This window comes from Asterias amurensis, chromosome 8 (genome assembly GCF_032118995.1).
Source record: "Asterias amurensis chromosome 8, ASM3211899v1".
NCBI classification, from domain to species: Eukaryota; Metazoa; Echinodermata; class Asteroidea; order Forcipulatida; family Asteriidae; genus Asterias; species Asterias amurensis.
Window position 1 is genome coordinate 24100463 of NC_092655.1, and position 21663 is coordinate 24122125.

Consider the following 21663-nt stretch of genomic DNA (forward strand, 5'->3'; position numbering starts at 1 on the left):
CTTTAATTTAATCAAATTTAAAATTCTTCCTAATGCAATAAGTCAGTGGCATACAGCTTCCGTTTCCCTTGTTTTAAGAACTAACGTTTATTCATGCATTAATCGTAGAAAACGCTAGCCTGGTGGACTAACGTAATTAACCATCAACCATTGATCCTCAGAAGCCATAACGTATGCATTTTAATATTCTTCGCATAATCAATTCATCTTTAAGACAGGCATGTTTCGTTTCAGCATGAATTGTCAGCATTTTTATCCAAGACGTACATGCCCGAGTTTAGGTGCTACTGCCACGGGAATGTCTTTTACCCCTCGAGCCCTAGTCACAGAGGGGAGTTTACAGTGGTCATGGCCGGCCATTCTTCGGCTTGGACATGTCGATCCTTACTCTGAGTACTCCGTGCTTATGGGTTCGTTGGCGGTCGACGAACCGATGGGGTGTCAAGTTTGAGTCCAGTGTTTATCGTTTGACCATTGGGATTAAAAACAGAGTTGAAAATCAGTTCTTAGTACAGATTGCCATCGCACTCAGTTCCTTTAGTCCTTCCTCCATGACGTGACATGTTATTCTGAAATATGACAACAACTATAAGTATAAATATTAATAGTAAACTTGCGGGTACAACCATGGGTAAAAACTCTTTTGAAGGAGTGGTGGCTCTGAAAAGAGCCGGTTTGGTCTCGACGTTTCGAACAGTATACTCTGCTCGTCTTCAGGAGAATATAACAATTAGTTGTTTTTTGTGTGGTGTTTTCATAATAACCCCACGAGTACAAAATACCTTTGTATAAATCTTTCTGGTTGCACATGATCTGAACAGCATAATCTTTTAAGGCAATATTATTATCGCAATAGTTTTATTGTGTGTGCAACATTCGTGAATGATGAGGTGCTCTTTATTTAACAATCCATCTGTGCACCAAGAAGGAATGGTAACCACGTGATCCCTAGTGATCGTTCAGACATGAAGTTAGGTTAAGAGATTGGCTCTATAGACTCCTATCGTAACCAGTTTAAACATTTCATAACGAGCCCGCCATAATAACTCGTTTTAATGTCCATGTTGGGTTCTGAGTGTTTACCAAACACCTTCCTTTAAAAAGACAACTTCATATAAAAATTAATCTTACTCCAGTATTCCTGTAAATTTTCCTTAGTAAGTTTGTTTTCCTTCCAACTGAATAATTTAACCTATCAGGAAATTAAATTGTGTCAACCTTTTTTTTTATTTTTGGGGTTGAACAAAGAATTGACTAGAGTGCGATTCGAACCAACGACCTCCGGATTAACGTGCCGGCGCTCTACCAACTGAGCTATCTAGCCTATTTCGTCAATATCTTTGTTCAGGGGTGCCAGTCAGAAGCCATACAACCGTTAACTGCCGTGTAGCCAGGGATCACACCCAAATTACGATACAACCTGGGAAGCGGCAGCCAGGGGATCACCTTAAGGGGATGCGACTTTTTGTTACAGATATCAATATAAACCACAAGGGAAACTGACTGGGTAAATTTGTAAATGATTTTTGGGGTTGAACAAAGAATACACGGCAGTTAACGGTTGTATGGCTTCTGACTGGCACCCCTGAACAAAGATAGTGACGAAATAGGAACACCGCCAATATAGGGCTAGATAGCTCAGTTGGTAAAGCGCCGGCACGTTAATCCGGAGGTCGTTGGTTCGAATCCCACTCTAGTCAATTCTTTGTTCAACCCCAAAAATCATTTACAAGTTTACCCAGTCAGTTTCCCTTGTGGTTTATATTGATAACCTTTTTTTTGAAGTAAAAAATATAAAATCCCCATTTTCGATACCCTTAGTCTTTGTCGAGTATGGCAGTACTTTTTCTTTTTTTATTCAAAGTCAAATATTTATATTAAATACTAATCTCTACAAAGTCTTTCGGCTAAATCTGTAGACATTTCATGATTTCATTTGCATCTACCGAACAAAAACACTATTTGTATTGAGCTTTCATTTGGCAAAATATGTATTCTTCCTTTATGATCCGGCAGGGTTTTGTTTTCTAAGGGAAAACAAATTAATTCAGAATAAATATGTTTGGAGGTCACCCGATACATGAAAAACGTTTCAATCATGGTTTAAGTAGGGACGGGAAAAGAATCATTTCTTTATCTGAATTTACTCCGTTTATTGGACGTCTTGCATTTCTGACATATTATTTCAATCAAGTTTATGAAGACGATTGGATTGCTTCTCAAGCGTCGTGCTCTCCCAAATAAACGCTACTTCTGTGTGATTAAAGATGGCGGATGTTTATTTTAGAGCAAAGTGTTTTTATTACATCAAGGACGTTATCAAACCGAGGCTTGTAAGAGCCTCAGTTTGAACACACCAGAGGTTACATGGGGTTGATGGGCTATGTTCAGATATAAATGTATGGTATAACATAATATACTAATTTTTATGTACATTGGGGCATGAATTATGTATTTTTTTTTTACAAAATATATGTTGAAATAGAGTGTCCCCTACACCATGCCATCCACTTTATAGAGATGTGTGCTACTCCCTTAGGGGACATGGCAATGGGGCCATAGCAATGGGGTCATAGCAATGGGTATCAGTATTCTACCGAGGAAGAGTTGTATCAAGCTCAATTCTCTATTCCGAATAATCAGTCTGATTCCAAACTGACCCTCTCTGAGCTGTGTATAGATGAAATGTCTTAATTCCCTCTCCATTTATACAGAATACCAGATAGATTCTGATTTTGAAATAACCATGGACAACTAAAGATGGTTATTGCTTCTTCATTTTGTGCCGTTAGAACATAATTGAGTTATTCGTTAATGAAGAGCAAAAAGCCTTTTCCTATAACGGTAGACGAATGTTTTGCAAGATTTATTTCATGAAGATAACACTAAAATATCGATGTACGGATTATTTCAAGGAACCCTTATATCAGACATAAATTCTTAAGATTGGAAGACTATTAGAGGGCAGAAGCTTGTCAAATTTATTCAGTTTCTTGTTTTTCTGTTTTGGGTGTTTGTTGTGGTGACATAACGATATGTTTTGTCGAAATTGCAAATGAGAAGTTATCAGAAACTTTAAATGCAAATTGATGATTGGTTTTCTCTTTTACAGGCTCCCGTTTGGGGGTGTTTTTTGTTTGTATCGTGTTCGTCACCAAAAACAATGTTCATCATTGAAAAGAAAGAACAAACTCTACCTGGCAAGTAGATACACACATGGTGCTAGAACAAACTCTACCTGGCAAGTAGATACACACATGGTGCTAGAACAAACTCTACCTGGCAAGTAGATACACACATGGTGCTAGAACAAACTCTACCTGGCAAGTAGATACACACATGGCGTTACCGTAGACCATAAATATATTGATACCTCACCATGCAATGCCTCAAATCCTATAATGTTCATCTTGTTTTGACTTTACCCGGATACCGATGTGTGATAAGCACGCTGGTTACTTAATGCTTTCAGAATCCTGTAGTCAACGATCCACAGGGTGCTCGGGTGGGATTCGAACCAATGACAGAGCATTGCCTCAAATCCTATAATGTTCATCTTGTTTTGACTTTACCCGGATACCGATGTGTCATAAGCACGCTGGTAACTCAATGCTTTCAGAATCCTGTAGTCAACGATCCACAGGGTACTCAGGTGGGATTCGAACCTATGACAGTGCATTGCCTTAAATCCTATAATATTCATCATGTTTTGCCTTTACCCAGACAGCGATGTGTGATAAGCACACTGGTTACTTAATGCTTTCAGAATCCTGTAGTCAACGATCCACAGGGTGCTCAGGTGGGATTCGAACCAATGATCTACACAGTCTATGTGTGAAAAGCTGGTTAATAATTTGAAAATGTGATTTTAGCTATTATTTTGTGCCAGTTTGACCCACTACCGGGTAATTTTGATGCAGAGTTTCGGTCGCACCCTTGCTCTATGATCGCACTGACCTGAAATGAGTCGGGCCCCCGGCCCGGCACTCGGAACAGGGTCAATTCTGACGAAGGAGTTTTAGTTTGAGTGAAGCGTGCTGTTAAGTATTGCTATCCGTCACCAAGATTGAGAATGAATTAAGAACTGTATGTCTCTGCATGACACTGGTATCAAATTCAAAACAAGTTGACATGTAATGCAATCATTGCATGTACAGTTTCAGGTTTCAAGTTGTCACTTACTACATTTTCGTGCTGGTCTTGTAGGCGGATTTGAAGGTATATATTTCATACTATCTACCCGTCCAACCCGTAAACTCAAAACAAGGTTTCGTGTTTTATTCACGTCAAAGGATTTAGGTTTTTCCTGCCGTTGCCTAGCAACCGCACAGCATTAGCGACTATTTCCGTGGGTTTTCAGCTGGTTTGTTTTTTCATTCTGTTTGTTGTACCTAGTTGTTTTCATTCGTAGTTTTTCCACTTTGTCTTTCGTTGAGAATACTTTAAGAAAATATGGAAGGTGTGGGGAAGATTTTCTTGTAGGCTTGTTTATCATCTTAGAGCAAAATTAGGAGGCCGAAGTGGCCTGAAGTTTTGATATATAAGAGTCTTTTCTAGAAGGCTGAAGATAAAAACTCTGCATGGGTCGACTCGTCAGACCATGAACTAAGTTTGGCATTTACCATGTTTTACGTTATTTTTGGTTGTTTAGCAGCTGGCAAGTAATTATATGTTCTCATTACCATCATTGATGGAGGTGCTCTGCAAGGTCACTTCTCAACACACGCAATGCTGTACAACATGCTACACCCCCCCCCCCCCTCCCCTTTGAAAATATTTATGCCAATATTGTCTTAAAGGCACTGTACACGTTTGGTAATCGCCAAAGACCAGTGTTCTCACTTGGTGTATTCCATCATAAGTATAAAATAACAAGCCTGTGAAAATTTGGGCTCAATCGGTCATCGAAGTTGCGAGAAAATGATGAAAGGAAAAACACCCTTGTTGGACGAATTTGTGTGCTTTCAGATAGGAATAAAAGACTTCTAGCTAGAAGTCTTTATTATTTTAGGGAGAATTTACTTCTTTCACAAAAACTACGTTACTACAGAGGGAGTCGTTCTCACAATGTTTTTACTATCAACAGCTCTCCAATGTCCATTACCAAATTACCAAACGTGTACCTTCCTTTTAAAACGAATTTGCTTGATGTTGGTGTTTTGGGGTGAAATTTAAAATTCACTTTTAGTACGTCATTTATTTTAGTAAGTTTAAGTGCTTAACAGTCCGGCCAAGATCGTTTTATATTTACAACCACGCCACGCGTAGATGAAAAGGCCAGATGCAAGACCACAAAACGGAACTTGTATCGATCCGATAGACACCGTAGAGTAGAAACTTTAGTTGAATTAATCCTAGCCTGGCCAAATCAACAGCTATGGTTCAAATTGAGGTCACGACCAGGCCTGGGCCATATATCGACCCGTGATATTAACACTTTTACCCCGGTATCCTAAACCCAATCACGATCGCTGACTCATGTCGCCCAAGGACTAAAGTTTCAACATTCAGCGTTGGTTTTCCTTTTCATTAATTTCTGCCGTAAAACAAGACTATCTACCGCGATGAAAATTAGGTTCCTAGGGAACTGATACAAACGGCTAAATCCCATGAGGCTATTTCTTCAAACATGGAACCACTGGCGACCATTATTGGCGACATATATCCCTAATTATTTAACCAAACTTGATTTGCTAAATAAATCTTAACAACAAAATCTAATTGGTTTTGTGTCCTTCCCCATGAGTCTATGCTTGCTTATGACATCCTGTCAATAAGTCTTTGCACTGGACCGGTAGCCTGACCATAGCCTTGAAGCCATATCTAGCTGCCACTGGATACTGGATGGGCTAACACAGACATCCAATCCCAATATACCTTGATATCAAATTGGGTCAGTGGATCTTGAGGTATACACTGCATAAATTAAGCTATGATTGACTCGTTGATGGTCACTCCACAATTATAGGCAGCTACCGTTTGTGTGTTTAGTTTTGACTGTTGATATTCAAATCATAAAGAAAGGCACGTGTTATAGCTTCCATTTTACAAAAGCTCGAACTCCGCCATTTTGATTGGTTGGTTACATTACCAAAATTACCCAAATTACAAAATCTGAAGTGCAGGTTTTCTACTTGATATTAATCTGAGACGCTCTCTGATCCTGTGAGTTGATTTGACCTTCATTCATTATGTTCCCCTTGACGAGCTACCGCTGGATCGCTACGCGCCCAAACGGCAACTAAATAGCCTTAATTAGTATGTGTAACCCATAGCAGCCAACAAGCAAACACAGTGTGCATTTCTAGCCGTAAACACAGTCTAGTGTAGATTTCTATTCTATGAAAACACTAGCGATCATTGTAATAACATCCACGAATTCATTGGAAATATCTTGACCTAGATGTGCTGTGCTTGAAATAGCTTCAGTAAATATAGCTCATATCAACGTAGACACCAGGTATTCATTTCGTATTGTGTAAACTACTTCCAAGCTTTTTGAAATAGTTGGAATATTGACAGAGCCTTTGTAAAAGTCTGCATATTTGACTCCGCAGAATCACATCATAGAATGCATGCACATAAAGTTTGTACAATGTGCATCTGACTACCATTTCTTTTGTTTTCCCAAATGCTTGTCAATTAGAAGATGCAAGCTCTTTGTTCGTAGATTTCTAAACTTGGGCCGTCTGGCGAAATTCGGGGGTTATACTTGACACCGAAACGTAACATCTTTTTGGTCTGGCCATTATAGATTAGCGGTTTCTTATGTATTTTTTATAATAGCATGATGATATGATGATAAAGCAGAAATTTTCTGTTCTTAGAGGTTGGTTTACTATACTCTCTTTCCACACCAGTATTTCAAGGTGAATTATTGATCCTTTTCAGGGCAAATATTGCCAACTCAAAGTGGGTCACTTTCGCTGAAATGGCTGCATCCGATCTCTTGTAAAATATGTGCTTAGACTCGTAAACGTTCTTCTAATGTCAAAAGAGATTTTTGTAATATGCTGTAAAGTAGGTAATGAAAATGTCCTTGATTGTCCTTGTTGCTAACTGATTGTACCACAGCAATGGACTGGAATGAATGAAATAATAAGTAGGCCTACTCCAATTATTAGCTTCTGGTATAATTCATCAGACATAATCTTCATGAAACAAACCGCACACAGTCAAATTCATCAAATGTTTATGTTAATGTTATGTAAAGTCATGAATAAATGCAAGGATAAGAAAAATAAGACAAACATACAACAAACATGGTGTTGATATTAATTAAAAATCAGAAACAAAGCAACTGAACGGTTACAAACAATTAAAAAAGTCAAAATTAAAACAGAAAACAGCAGTTGCAATAACAAACGATGCATAAACGGCAATTAAATGGCAATTAAATGGCAATTAAATGGCAATTAAATCACCCTTATGGTTGAGGTTTATGGAATCATATTGAACCAGGGATATAAGTCAAGACTGAGGAATCCTTCAACTCATTCTAAAAAATATCTCTCTTGTTCCATATATTTCCTCAAATTTATGCAATTATCATATAATGAAATTTTCAGTAACTTTAGCATGATTGTGTTTTGAAACCACAGTAAGTAATACATGAAAAAAGCCTTTTAAAATCCACACTATATTTATTGCGGTAGTAGTAGTATTTTAAATTTTCGGAAGTCTAGTAATATTAATATTCTGCTGACGATCCAAACACGACCACTGTCCCTTAATGATTAACACTAACAAATTGCTGTCAATGTTTAATAAAATTGTAGTGAATTAATTCCATCTACTGGATAAAAGGGTGAAAGAATGGACAGGAACATGGCAATATCTCCATTGTAAACTTACGAGAATTTAATATCAAAACACAATCACAAGGGAGTGGGTTTTATACGACCGTGCAAGCACATTATGTGATATATATTAAACAAGGTTTGCATTGGGAGCTTGAGGCGATACCATGAAAACGTGCCGAGCTTTCTGAAATTCTCACCAAAAGCTTCACTAGGGATATCAAATGGTGAAGAAAAGACGTGTTAGAAGTCATAGAATAGAGCTCGAGAAGCAAACAAGGGTGTGAAAGTGTGCTTTTTAGCCCTGGGGTGTGGCCTAATTGGCCTAATTCATTTGTGACCCAAGCTTAGTGTAATGGTTAACTCTCTTTGCTTTAGTGGAGTGTTATACAAGCCTGTAGTCATACGGTGTGCTACTGTGCGTCTTAGCTCGATCTTAGCTATCAACTTTAAACCAGCCCGGGGCATGGAAAGATTTTGAATTCAGCTTAAAAGGGGGATACTGAGCTCAAAACATTTAATTTGTCTGAAAGATCTGTATTCTATAACACAAAACGTAAAGACAGACTTGAGTGCATGACCACTTTAAAAGTGCAGTGGTTATTAAAAACCTAGCCGCGACACTTTTGTAGAGCGCAGTTTTCAATTTAAACTGGTTTTAAGATAATATTTAATTTTGTAGGTGTTCTGAAATTTCAGCAGTTTAAATTAACTATTTTTCTTTCCCCCTCGGGACTTGGTATCTGATGTAATAATTATGCCAAGCTGTTATATTTACATCATCGGAACCTATAATATTCACAATGGAAAATGAGTTGTTAAATAATATACGAGCATGATACGAGGTAAAGTAATGTAGTGGTAGTCTGTGAACATTATCAGCTCATACGAATTGTAGACGTGTTGTTTAAGTTTGGTTGAATAGCAAAGGTATTTGAAACATTAGTACTTCTATTTCAGTCAATGTGCTATGACATTTGAAAGAGGGATCATTCGTTACAATTGTACCATTGTGCAAGAAACATTAACTTCAAGTTGCTATTCCCCTACGGATAAAATACTTGCCTGCGGGGTACCTGTGAACAGCTTGTCTGCCGAGATACTTCCTATGGGAAGTTTGATTGGTTCGCGGCAAGAAATCTTTAACTAGGTCTATGTCTTCCAAAACGGCCCTGGAAAATGTAAAGTGTTTGATTTTATTGGCACTGATGTGAATTTAATTAAATTTACACGTTTTGGTGTGACGAGTGTCAGGTACATTAATAAAGTAGGTAATCATATCGGGGTAAGCAACAAAGGTCGAGACTATGGTGTTGGTGATGTGTGTAAATATCAGAAATGTCAGCAATCTTTGCAATATCGATTCGACTGAATAAAGTACCATGGGTGGAGGTCTAGTCTTTATTCAAGCTATTTAATACGAGTTAATGAGCTAGCAGTAACTGTGTCAAGTGGCCCGCCCAGTCTGTAGCGTAGCTCTATCGTAATATAGGAGGATTGTTTTAATTACTGCATCTTGACTGTGATTTTTACCATTTGTATACTATTGCATCTTAAAGGGAAGGTGTACGTTTAGTAACCACCCTTAAAAGGCAACCTTTAAGAAGCCTATAAGCTTTCGATAGAATAAATCATGTTGAGAAACATTTCACTTTGAAGTAATGTGGTTGTGTAAAAAGATATCAGTGTTTGTTCCCTTAAAATTTGAATCTGAGAAGCGTTACCGCGACGACACTTTTCATATTGTGTATTCATCTTAGATATTATGATTACTGAGGGGACATTATTCGCTCCTGATTTTCGGCTAAAAAACGCGACCACCTTTTCAAACGAAATTTGTGCGTTTAGCTTTTTGTAAACATCTTTATTCATAGATATAACAAAAGGTATACACGTTGCCGTTAAACACAATTACTTTAATACTTTAACAGTGTATATAATACGGCTTAACAAGAAAATAAAAATAAACGGAAGAGTACATGTATTAAAGGGGGAAAATAAAATAGAGGTAAAGCATCTTAACTTTTGTTTTATTATAGTAATACTAACGAACAAGTATTTCAAGAACTTAATAATGATTGAAAATAATTCATAAACAGATTATCTAATCAATTATGACAATAAATATTATCATGTAACATGAACAACTTAATATCGCAACCACCTTTATTATGACCTTGAATTAATCTCTTTCCTAAGGCATTGAATGGTACTCGAATTCCCCAAGACATCCGACCTTTTCGAAATAACAGTCTGGTCTCTTGCTTTTAGAAGGATGTTGTGCTCATGCTATAATATGGTTTAGGTCATATCACTATCAGGGCTGTATGCTTTGTTTTTCAAAGGGCAAGGGCACCAAGGCGTAAATGGCACCCGTTATGAGGCAATTGTAAATGTTTACTGGAGTATTTCAAGGGCAATGACCAGGGGGCATGGAGACAATCACCTTCGTTGCCTCCATGAAGTATTAAGCCTGCACTATAGACGAGGAAACTATACACAATAATAGTAAACATTTACGCCATGGAAAGATCTCGCTTATTTTAACCTATAGTTGTAACCTACACTTTAGCCTTTGTTTCTTTTCTTTTGAATGAAAACAAACTATCGTATTTAGTTTCAATTTGTGACGGACCGGATCTGCTTTGCAGCCTTTCTTGAGGGTTTTCAGCCATGTACAATCCTGTATTCAACGGGGCTTTTCCTGCGATTAGATCCTTCTTCATCTACCGCTGTTTGATGATACACTATGACCGAATAGAGGCTTTTATAATGCTTGGATTTGATGACTTCCTTGGGTCAAAGCGCTTAGAAGATTGCAAGAGCTGCTTAAGGGGTCTGATGAGATGAATAAGATGGGAGGGAATGAGTTTACGGCTGGGATTGCTGTTTCATATTACACTATAGACTACTCTGGGTAGATGTATCTCCAATAAGATCCAATGGCTCTATGTCTCCATCAGCTTCTCAAGGAGGCGTGGGCGTGTTTTTTCTAGACGTGCTTTATTTTTAAGATATTTGAACCATTTCCTTAGATTTGTGATCTTCTGCATCAAAACCTTCTTAGTCGTCATTCCTAAGGTATTTTACGGAATGTACAAAAAGTCAGGACACATTTCTAGACTTTAACTTTGTCTTAGGGTCTGTAGCCTGCTTTTGGACGGACACGTTAAATTTTAAAAGATCAGACAATACTGCTAATTACAAGATCAATCTTTAGGATTGAAAACACTCAAATAATACAAAGGTATTTAACTGTTACCAACCTACACCTTATGCAACGAGAACGAGATTACGTGTTAAGACACAGTTATTTAACCAAGGAGGAACTCAAAAACGCTCAAAAGGCTTTAGTTGCGACTGCATCTTTACTAAAGGCAATGCTACGTGATATGGGTACGACCATAGGAATTAACAAGCCCTCTCGTAAGCTAGTCTGATCATAGATGTACCATGGTCTGATTGATTCTAAATTAACTATTACACTCTTTGTTGTAAACAAACTACAGCACACGGATGTTTTTACATCTCAAAAAGGTAGTAACAGAAAAACATGAGGCTGGCGTTTGAGTTGGTTTCGATGATTTAGGTCAATACTTGAAGGTGCTTGGGTTGTTTGGCAGTAGTTGGTGGCACGTCGTCTATGGGGCAAATGTGACCGGATGAACGGTCAATAAACTAGAGGTGGCCAGGTCGGCTATAGCATTGTGCTCAGTTTGCTGAATTCTATGCCAAGTCACTCAGTTCAACAACAACGGTTGGTTTGCAGTTCTAAAGAATCGCAGATGATGTTCCTTTGCTGAACTAGGAAGTGGAAACGACACTGGACAACTTAATGAGGGTTATTTTTATCATTTGGAGTAAGCATTGACGATTCATGGAACTGCCTTCTTTGAATCAATTACATTTTGTTAACCTTCCCTCAAATTAAATTAGTTTGCTGGGTAAAAACGAAAACATAAACCTGTAATTTACTCAGCAATGTTTGGACAACCCAGATGTGGAGTTGTGAATTGAAACATTCTGAATGTGAATTTTTTTCTCTGTATATATTAACTTAAAGATTACGTCTAACTTCGTTCTGCCAGGGTCACCTATGCATGGTTAACAAGCATTTCCCTTCTGGGTATGAGCGCGTGTATATTAGTTAATAGCAGGTTTAGTCCAGTCGACACCTGGGGATGATACAAATTGAGTTATCGTTTTGGTTGTATACACCTCCCCTACCTTATTCAACCATAGACAAGATCAGCTTCCTTCAATAACATTATAAAGGATTAGCTTCTTGCTGTTTAACAATAGATCGTGGTTATGAATACTTACTCATCCTATGGACTAACAGGTAGAGCCACCTGACCCTGTCTAAACCCATTTAGCTTCTTCAATTCCTACTGACATCCTTGGATCAATACACATCAATGTGAGAAGTACACCCTCTGGATTGTTTGTCAGAATCCTTTATACTTTAAAGTCAATTGCTTTAAATTTTACTGACATTTAAAACTTTTGTTGAACGGATTTGAGACTTTGAAGAATGTCTGTTCTTGAGTCATGGTTGTTAATGTTGTGTAGGTTCACACAAATGTAGATTGCCATTTTATCATGTTAAATGGTTGATCCTTAACAACAAATGGTTGTGACATTTGAAAGTATTAAGGAGTTTATTTAAACCTGCGGAATGAGGATGACTTTTTGTTTTTGCTGTTGTTATTACTATAAAAAATAATGTGATCGATTCGACTAGAATCAGATTTTACAAGATACACTTACAGAGACAAGCTTAAGAAAACAAGCTTTGTCATGTCCTGTGATGTTGACTTGAGTTGGGTAAACATCAAGCAAGATGCCTACAAGAAATTATCGGTCAACGTAAACAAGTTTGTTTTGAAGCGGTACATGAGTCGTCACAGTCCTCTTTCCTGGAAAACTAAAGTCTGACTTTTCTCCCGCTGTTTTGTTTTTCGTGATGAGTTTAGAGACCTTCTCATGACTTGAAGCTGAACAGGTTTTACTTCTCTTAAATCCATAGTAAATTATCAACGAGTGAGGACAGAGACTTCTTACTCTATGGAATGATCATCTATATTCCTAGAGGTGCTCACGTTAAAGGTCATAAGGCAAGGAGGCTGCAGGGCTACCAAGACCTCAGAGTGTACCCAGCATTATGCCCTAAGCTATATCTCACTTTACCATTTTACCATCTCTCTTTATTATTCATGTCTAAAATAAATGCTTGGTGCATCTTGGGTTTTGAGTTTTAAACCGCTTTTGTTTACTCGTTAATTCTCTCCTTCGGATTGTACCCTGAAGCTAAAGATATCCCTGGTTGCAGGTTGAAGTATATCACTAAAATGTGAAAGTTTAGAGAGGGGCACTTGATATGTTAGAAGAGAAAAACTAGACAGAAGTTAAAGGAAAAGTACAATGTGAGATGGATCTTTGTACGGAGATCGTAATCTGGGTCGTTACCCCCCCCCCCCCCCCCAACAAAAAAAAGTCCGTCCAAAAAGCAAAAACAAAGTAAAGAAGACAAGTCTGCATCATACATGCGCAACTTGCGTAAGCGCAAAAAAAAATGTTGCACCAACAGACTTGCAGCACGGCTTTGTTCTTCAAAACATTTCTAGACTCCCCCCCCCCCTGACTTACATCTCCTTGTCAACAGCAATCCTGGTTATGGACCTGATCGTGATGAAAAAAAATTGATAATTGAAAACCCAATCTCACCCCATAAGATAATTTTTTTTAGAGAATGTGGTCTAAGACAAAGTCGTCTTATAATCTTATAATAAACAAGAATTGTAAACTGTATCCTCTACCATTACCCCCGACATACTCTAGAACAAAATAATATGCCTATAGAGTCGTATAGTGTAGTAGAGTGCTAGAGAAACTTGGGTCTTTAAGAGGATACGTGGTGGTATGATATTTGCAAAGCATGTCCATTTCAACAGATACCTGTATCTTATTGAAATCATCTTATTGTAGAATAATGCCTTCGAATATTGTGCCTTTGTAAGGAGGTCATATCGAAGTGATAACTGCAAAGCTTCTTTGCCTCTACAGCTGGAGAGGTCGTCCAGAAGATTTGCAGTTATTTGGATGGGATACGGACGGTGTTTGCAATCGTCACTCCATCATGCATCCTCATCAAAGACCCAAGATCAGCAATCTTATATGCAATCATCACTCCATCATGCATCCTCATTATAAAGACCCAAGATACAGCAACATTATTCCAATACTATAGGATGACTTATGTAAAGGTTAAAGGAACACGTTGCCTTGGATCGGACGAGTTATGGTTAGAAAGATATTTTAAAGGTAGAATATAATGGTCCACACAAGTATCACGCGATATTGCACGGTATCTTTTTGTGTCGCGAACTTACACCGCCGGCCATTTTTACAAAATAATTTGTTTGACTCCACAAGATGGCCGACCGTGATTCTTCGTAAACCGTGTAGTTTCAAGGCATGTTTGTGTGGATCATTATTTTCCCTTTTTAAATTATCTCTCTAACCATTTGCATTTGCATTTCATAGCAAACGGTTGCAAATGCTTTTCACAGACCAACTCGACCGATCCAAGGCAACGGTGTTCCTTCAATGACTCTATATTATTATTTGTTTTTAATTCTAATGGAGTCCCTACTCACTGCTGTAATTGCTTTTTCTTCTTCAAATAAGGTTTGTTTGAAAGTCCCAGACTTGTAAAACTGAACCCTGCTTATATACATTAATGTGTTCAATGTGTTCACAGTAACGTGTTCGCAGAACCATGCTTCCGACGCCGTGTGTATAGCGCAGTGTTCATGTGAACACACTCATAATTAAGGAGTGCTTCTAATGAAATATTTATCACCCATTATTTATAACCACGAATGTCTTAAATATAAAACCCTGAAATTAAGAATTTGCCATATTTTGTTCACGATGGATTTTATACAAGACTTACATAATAAATTAAGATGAAAGGCCTACACGATAGACTCGAGCAGTAGTAAAATAATAGTTCTCATCTTTTCAATCTGGAGTTCTCAAAGTGGAGAACAAAATTCTCCCCCTTATATTGGCTATCATTGTCTCATAGACATTAAAATAACAGAGATCCAATGATTCGCTTTACTTCTATATTCATTATTGAATCGCTCCCTTCCAAACATTCGTGAAAGATAATGATGCGTTAGTTTTGAGAGACCATTCAATCCGAACATCTAGTTTCAGGAAAGAAAAACCACCACTCTCACTTCTAAATCCCTGCTAAAGACAGTGGCCATTATTGGTAATTGTTAAAGGCCAGTCTTCTCCCTTGGTGTATCTCAACATAAATACATAAAATAACCAACCTGTGAAAAGTTGAGCTCAATCGGTCGTCGAAGTTGCGAGATAATAGTGAAAGAAAAAACATCCTTGTCACACGAAGTTGTGTGCTTTCAGATGTTTAACCTTAACGTCAAATTCGTGGAAAATTACTTCTTTCTGAGAGTTAACCCAACGGTTCTTTTCAGAACCACCCCAACTCATTTAGAGATTGTTATTACATGGTGTTACCGCAAACTCTTCTATATACTTCTTTCTCGAAAACTTCATTACTTCAGAGGGAGCCGTTTCTCACAATGTTTTATACCATCAACCCCTCCCATTACTCGTTACCAAGTAAGGTTTTATGCTAATAATTATTTTAAGTAATTGCCAATAGTGTCCACTGACTTTAAGACATATATTTTGCTCTAAACATCCCTGTGCTTAACATCCTTCCATATTCATTGTCGCAAAACTCTTGTGGATTAGGACTTGCTCCCCTGTTGAGACCTTTTGATGTTAAATTGTTGTTCTCGGTCTTGAGAAAGTAGAAGATACTAAACTCCACCTATGAACTTTTTCATCGGGTGTTCCCGTTTTAAGAAGAGAAAACTAGCCGGCAAATGTTTTTGTGGTCTAAAATTCGTTAAATTTTGTTTACGTTCTAGGACTAACGTGCCTTTGTTCGGCTTGGCGAATGGACACACAGAACCAGCATGGTGGCCATTTTCGCCTCGCACTTTAAAGAATTCGAAACATGAATATTTCTTCAGATTTTGTACCATATAGTTATTTATATTAAAACACAACAAGACGAGCTTTCAGATTAAAGCAAAAAGACGATTTATTAGTGATTGACAACCAAACCAGTCTTATTTTCTACCTATAAGGCAGTATAATATGATTGGTGGGCCTCATACTTGCTACTTCCTGAGTGAGTTTGTTCTAATGTCTGACAGCAAGTAGACAAAGTGATGTGTGTTGTTTGATAATCACAGACTCCTCAAACAATCTGTCTCGTCACGTCACCCATGACCTCTAATTCCCAGTAGACCCTTTTGAACAAATTGACCCCTTCTAGATGTAGGTCTACGTGCTATCATGCCTCAAACAGTTCAGGGTTTTTTTATCTGGTAGATTTGCAATGAACAAGAGTGCTTTTGCGTAGGAAGGGTTTTCTGTTTCAATTAAATTTGAACCCAAATGTTAACTTCCCTCAATGCTTAAACCTTGATCTTTGGAAATATCGGAAACTGCCTAATTGTTTTCGATCACAAATTTTCTGTTTTTCATATGTTCGTTTAAAACCTTTTTAGGTAATCAAACATATTAAAAATCCACGTTTTGTAAATAACGAAAATATATGAAAAGATTTAATGTATTGTCACGAGTAATTTACAGATAAAATGTTGAGTTATTAAACATAATTAGATTAGTGAAAGTATGTTCTTGGCTATCGTTTTGGTCTTTGTATTCAACAAACTGATATGAAACGTGTCTTGTGTTATTGTATTTTGCACACATCGAACGTGTTTAGAATTAACCACACTTCTTGTATTTAATGATGTATTGAAACGAATGGGAATAACAACTTGTGTTATTTCAAATTATTCCAAAACCATTTGATAGATCAACATAATTTGGGTTGCTATTGACTATAATGTTGATACCAAGAACCGCTGTTGCCTAGTAACGGCATTTTGAGCTATACACACATGTCTTAGAGATAAAACGAATGTCATGTCTTGATGACTGACGTGAATTTGGCGGTCAAGGCCTCGAGAGCAAAAATAGCCTCAATTTCAATTCACGAAATGGCAGACATTTTCTCCAGGGAGGTTTTTAGCCTCGGGGCTAACATTGGGAATGGCAAGATATTACTGTATTATCAGATTGCGGTTTTATCTCCCCCAAAAAATTGATATGAAAAAGATTATTCAGTCTTGTCAAAATGGGAATTTAAACCAAAATATTTCAAATTTATTTTCTTTGTGTGTTTGGTAGATTAACATTAATATAATTACTCTAAAACCATACTCGTTCGGTGCCTTTTAATTGCTTTTTGATTACAGTACTCCATTATTGACACTAACTTATTTTGTGAAATGGCGAGGATTGGTCGACGGACATTATTGTGTGCCTCGCCTTTGAATATTCCTTACTCCCATACCTAGTCAATTGTATCTGCTTTAAACCATTGTCAAGAATGGTACCATTGTCCATGATACCCTCAAAGCAACTCCTAGCATATGTTTATATTTGACATTAATATCATATGACTCATGGAATGCTAAATTTAGTTTCTGTCTCCTTGAGAAGAATGAGTTAACGTGACTGGAGTAGATAATTTGAAGCCTTAGTGATTGTAGACGTGTTCACTGCTATTAGTCGTGTTAGATACCCAAGTACCCTCACAGCTAGAGACACAACATGCCCGTCAAGACTCAAGCAAATGTGACAACTACTAATGAGCTCAATCATCACCAATTCATGTTCGCTCTTGCGGCTGTTCCAGAACAAAATCAGATATTTGTTATATTAGAACAAGTTTCTCGAGACGTCGTTAATTGCTCGTGACTGTTCCCCTTAAAGTATAAGGTTTACTTTCAATTTGTTTGTTATTAATTATTTGGAAATAGGGAAATGCGTTCGAGTAAGATTTCACTGTTCATTTATTTATTTGTCGCTGCGAATGTAATCTTTATCTATAGTATTTCAAGATGCAAAATATGTGTGTTTTAATCTAACCATTGTAGCCATTTCAGCCAGAATTGTGAGTTTACCATGGCAACGATTGTTGAAGCTGTCATTATCATATCACAGTAGACTGCATTCATTGAATGGAACCGTAGTCAGGTAAAATTAATTCGGTGACAGACCTTGAAGCATCGCTGATGTTGCACGCTGCATGTCTACAGGTATGCGTTGTACCTTTAGTGTGGTAACCAAAGCGTAGCTGGGCAATGTGAGACTTGACTTAAAAACAGTCATGCTTAGAGTCCGATAGATAAAAAAACTCTCTAGTTGGGATTAAACAAATCAATATGGAGAAAAACAACTTGTTTACATTATGCATCTTGATTCAGTCCGTCGTTTAAAGGCACTGGACACCTTTGGGAACTGCAAATACCAGTCTTTTCAATTGGTGTATCTCAACATAATGCATATAAATTAACAAAACTGTGAAAATTTTGGCTCAATTTTGTGAGAAGCTACATAACTACAGAGGGAGACATTTTTCACAATGTTTTATACTATCAACATCTCTCCATTGCTCGTTACTAAGTATGTTTTTATGCTACCAACTATTTTGAGTTTTTTTTTTTTTTTAGTAATCACCAACAGTGTCCATGTACAGTGCCTTCATTGGATACTATATACATCAGCCTGGATTCTTACGCCATAGTCCTACAGTTTGGATGTAGTAAAACCGTGGAGTGCACGTGCAGTCATTTGTGATTTGAAATTAACAGTCTGTGAGATTCTGTGCAGTGCTCACCTGAATACGTAATTATAGCTATCCCCAATCGCAGATTGCACTGAGCTTATGATCCGTCTTCTTTACTGAATGAGAAAATGATGACTGAAATAATTCGCTCATCAATCAAAGCACAGACATATCAATATAGAATTCTTTATCGTACAACTTATTGGGTTATATCTGATTTAACACACATGCGAAGACATTATATTCATATTAAACCATAAAGGTATCATACTTCAGTGGATGTGAGTATGAACTAATAAATTGAAAGAATAAACTTGTCTGTAGCGAGGAGGATTGAAGTGTTTGAGACTGACTGTTATTACTAACGGTAAACCTGCAGCGATACATTGAGCAGAGTAGTCTTGGTTTGCAGTCGGTTTATGTTTGTAGAATTTCTGATTTATGTTCTATATTTAGGCTGAGTACACACATGAATAAAAAGTATATTCGTTAAACTTCATCCAGGTCCCTTTTCGTAACTAGTTCACGTCGCAAACTGGCGCAGAAGTACATTCGGGTAGAAAACGAAAAAATGTTAATATTTACTCAATTTATCTGAAATGCGCCGTTGAAATTACCTCTGAACTACTTTCCGTAGTTCAAATAAAGACAATGTTCCTCTGGAGAGTTTATGAAGTAAGTTACAGAATCCAAATGTGAACCGACCTACAAGTGTATCCAGCTGCTCAAAGACCTTCTGTAACTTGAATATCATTTTGCTGGCTGATTTTAACTCATGCATGTTCTTATCGTTCTACATCCTATAAATACAAATCATCTTTAGGCGAGTAAGGAAAGCTGTGTACAAAATATTCACCTGGCATTAAAGGTCACACTTTCCCTCCTTTAAAACAGGTCGATTTTTCTAACCGGTTGCGCCTTTAATCGAATAAATGACTTGATCGTGGCTAGTGGTTTTTGCCTTCTCTTTAAGGTGAATTTCTCGGAGGTGATCCTTTGTAAGTTGTTCTCCCTTGAGACCGCTAGGTTATATCTGCCTCAATGGAAGCCAATATTCTATACGCGCCGAGGACGGACTATGGTGTGGGGTTTATATGGACTGTATTATGAAACAGAGTTCGGAATTACATTCTCATACAGCTTTACGCCTTCATCTTTCAACTTCATTTTTAGGTTCGAATATTTAAATTTGAAGTGGGCCTATATTTTGTTCTTCGTTTTTGTGCAGAAACAATTGTAACATTTTCAATGCATAATTTTTGTGTACGGTATATGAGTTTTCCTTCTACATCGTACATCTTTATAAACTGACTTTCAAACATCAAATCAAAAGGCTAAATACGACGGAGGGATAATAACGAAAAATATGTGAATATCATCAAATAAGAATTACTTGTACTATTGAATCAATCTATATGTTTAAAGTATTTCTAAAAACCAAGAATCTTTGAAACAAGCGCCATCTTAGATACTGAACCTGTAAAATATCTGTTCGTGTGATCAAAATCAAAACGAACTAATTTATATTTGTCCGTTCTTGTTATTAGAAACACGAAATGATAGTTATACAGTTGCGTTCACTTCTCAACGACTGTTTAATCATTAATCAACTTTCATTCTCTATTTTAGCGAGTGGCGAATTGTTTCGTGGTACGACCGTACGATTGTCATGAATAATATTTCATGAATTGGAGTCAACAGTATGACGTCATCATTTGTGCTTTACGTTGTAATGAATAATTATTCATTTTAACGAACACGTTCAAGAAATATGTTACACAAAATAGGCGTCTGTCATTCATTTCTCATCAATGTCAAAAGACAATTATTTTGTAAGATGGAATTTTTAACTTATCCTTTGGCCAAACATTTTCTTACATTCAAAATGTCAAATAATTCTGCCGCCTCTGTTCAAAATTATTCCGATTTGACAGCTGTACCCTCACCTCAAATCAGACGACTCTTGCAATAATTTTGACTTAGTTTTGAAAAACCCTTACCCGTATACAATAGATTGAAATGTACAGAAAATGTGACAATGAAACAAGTCTTGTAATAGTCGTCGGGTATTATGACGGTTCAGTCATTGTCAGAATTGATGTTTGCATGGATGAAACTCAAACTATCCCAGTCCGCATCTCAGCTCGCACACCGGCGGGTTGAATCGGTAAAACTCCCACCAATATCTTCAGCTTGGTTTGGTCAACCATACATATGAAGCTTAATCGATATCTCAACAAACTTAGTTGACATAAAATAGCCATCTGTGGGTGGGTACTGCAAGACTAGGTCCCTCGTGAATTCCTCAAGTTTTGCTAGGGAATGAAAAGAATGATTGTCTCGTCTGAGGATAGTAAGAGTATAGTCACATCTTTAAACCTTTCCATCAAAGCTTGAATCTTAAAGATCACACGAAATAGTACGTCACTGTTTACTCTGTCAAATATTAGAGCAGAAATAGCACTAACATTCATTTAATATCAAAAACACTCAGAAATCCTACTTGTGCGAGATTCAGTATTATGCCGCTGCGTGTGTCATAACAACGTTCGTGATGGGTAGACAAATGTTACAATATGACGATGAAATATTTTCTCTTGTTTATTTATTGATACATACATATTTCTGTACTTTTGTCGTCTGTTTTAAAATGTACATCGTTCATGTAAGGATTGATTCCTCAATTCTTGTTCCAAACAACCTCATCAGTATAGGTGACACTTTGAGATTTACGATTTTCAAGTAGAAAGATAAATAATGTTGTTAGAGAGGACTTCGTCGGGCCAAGAACTGACCAAACACCATAAACAGCTTCAATCGAGTCCATTGTTTTCATATGTGTTTGTGGGGGCTTTACATAATAGGTCACGAATCGTTATTCGAGAAAGCCAAAGTTTCAAAATGAAAATTTAGACTGCAAGTCTAAAGTCAACTTTGACAGTGTTTAATGCGAAGACTTCGCATCTTGACACGCCTCCTACTTTAATTAAAATGTTTGATTACATGTCAATACTTCATTTTATGAAAACGTGTTTCCTTTGACGAGTGAGTTCGTGTACTCTCTAAAATGTAAAGGAGTGAAAAACACCACTCTTTACATTTCTAGTTGTC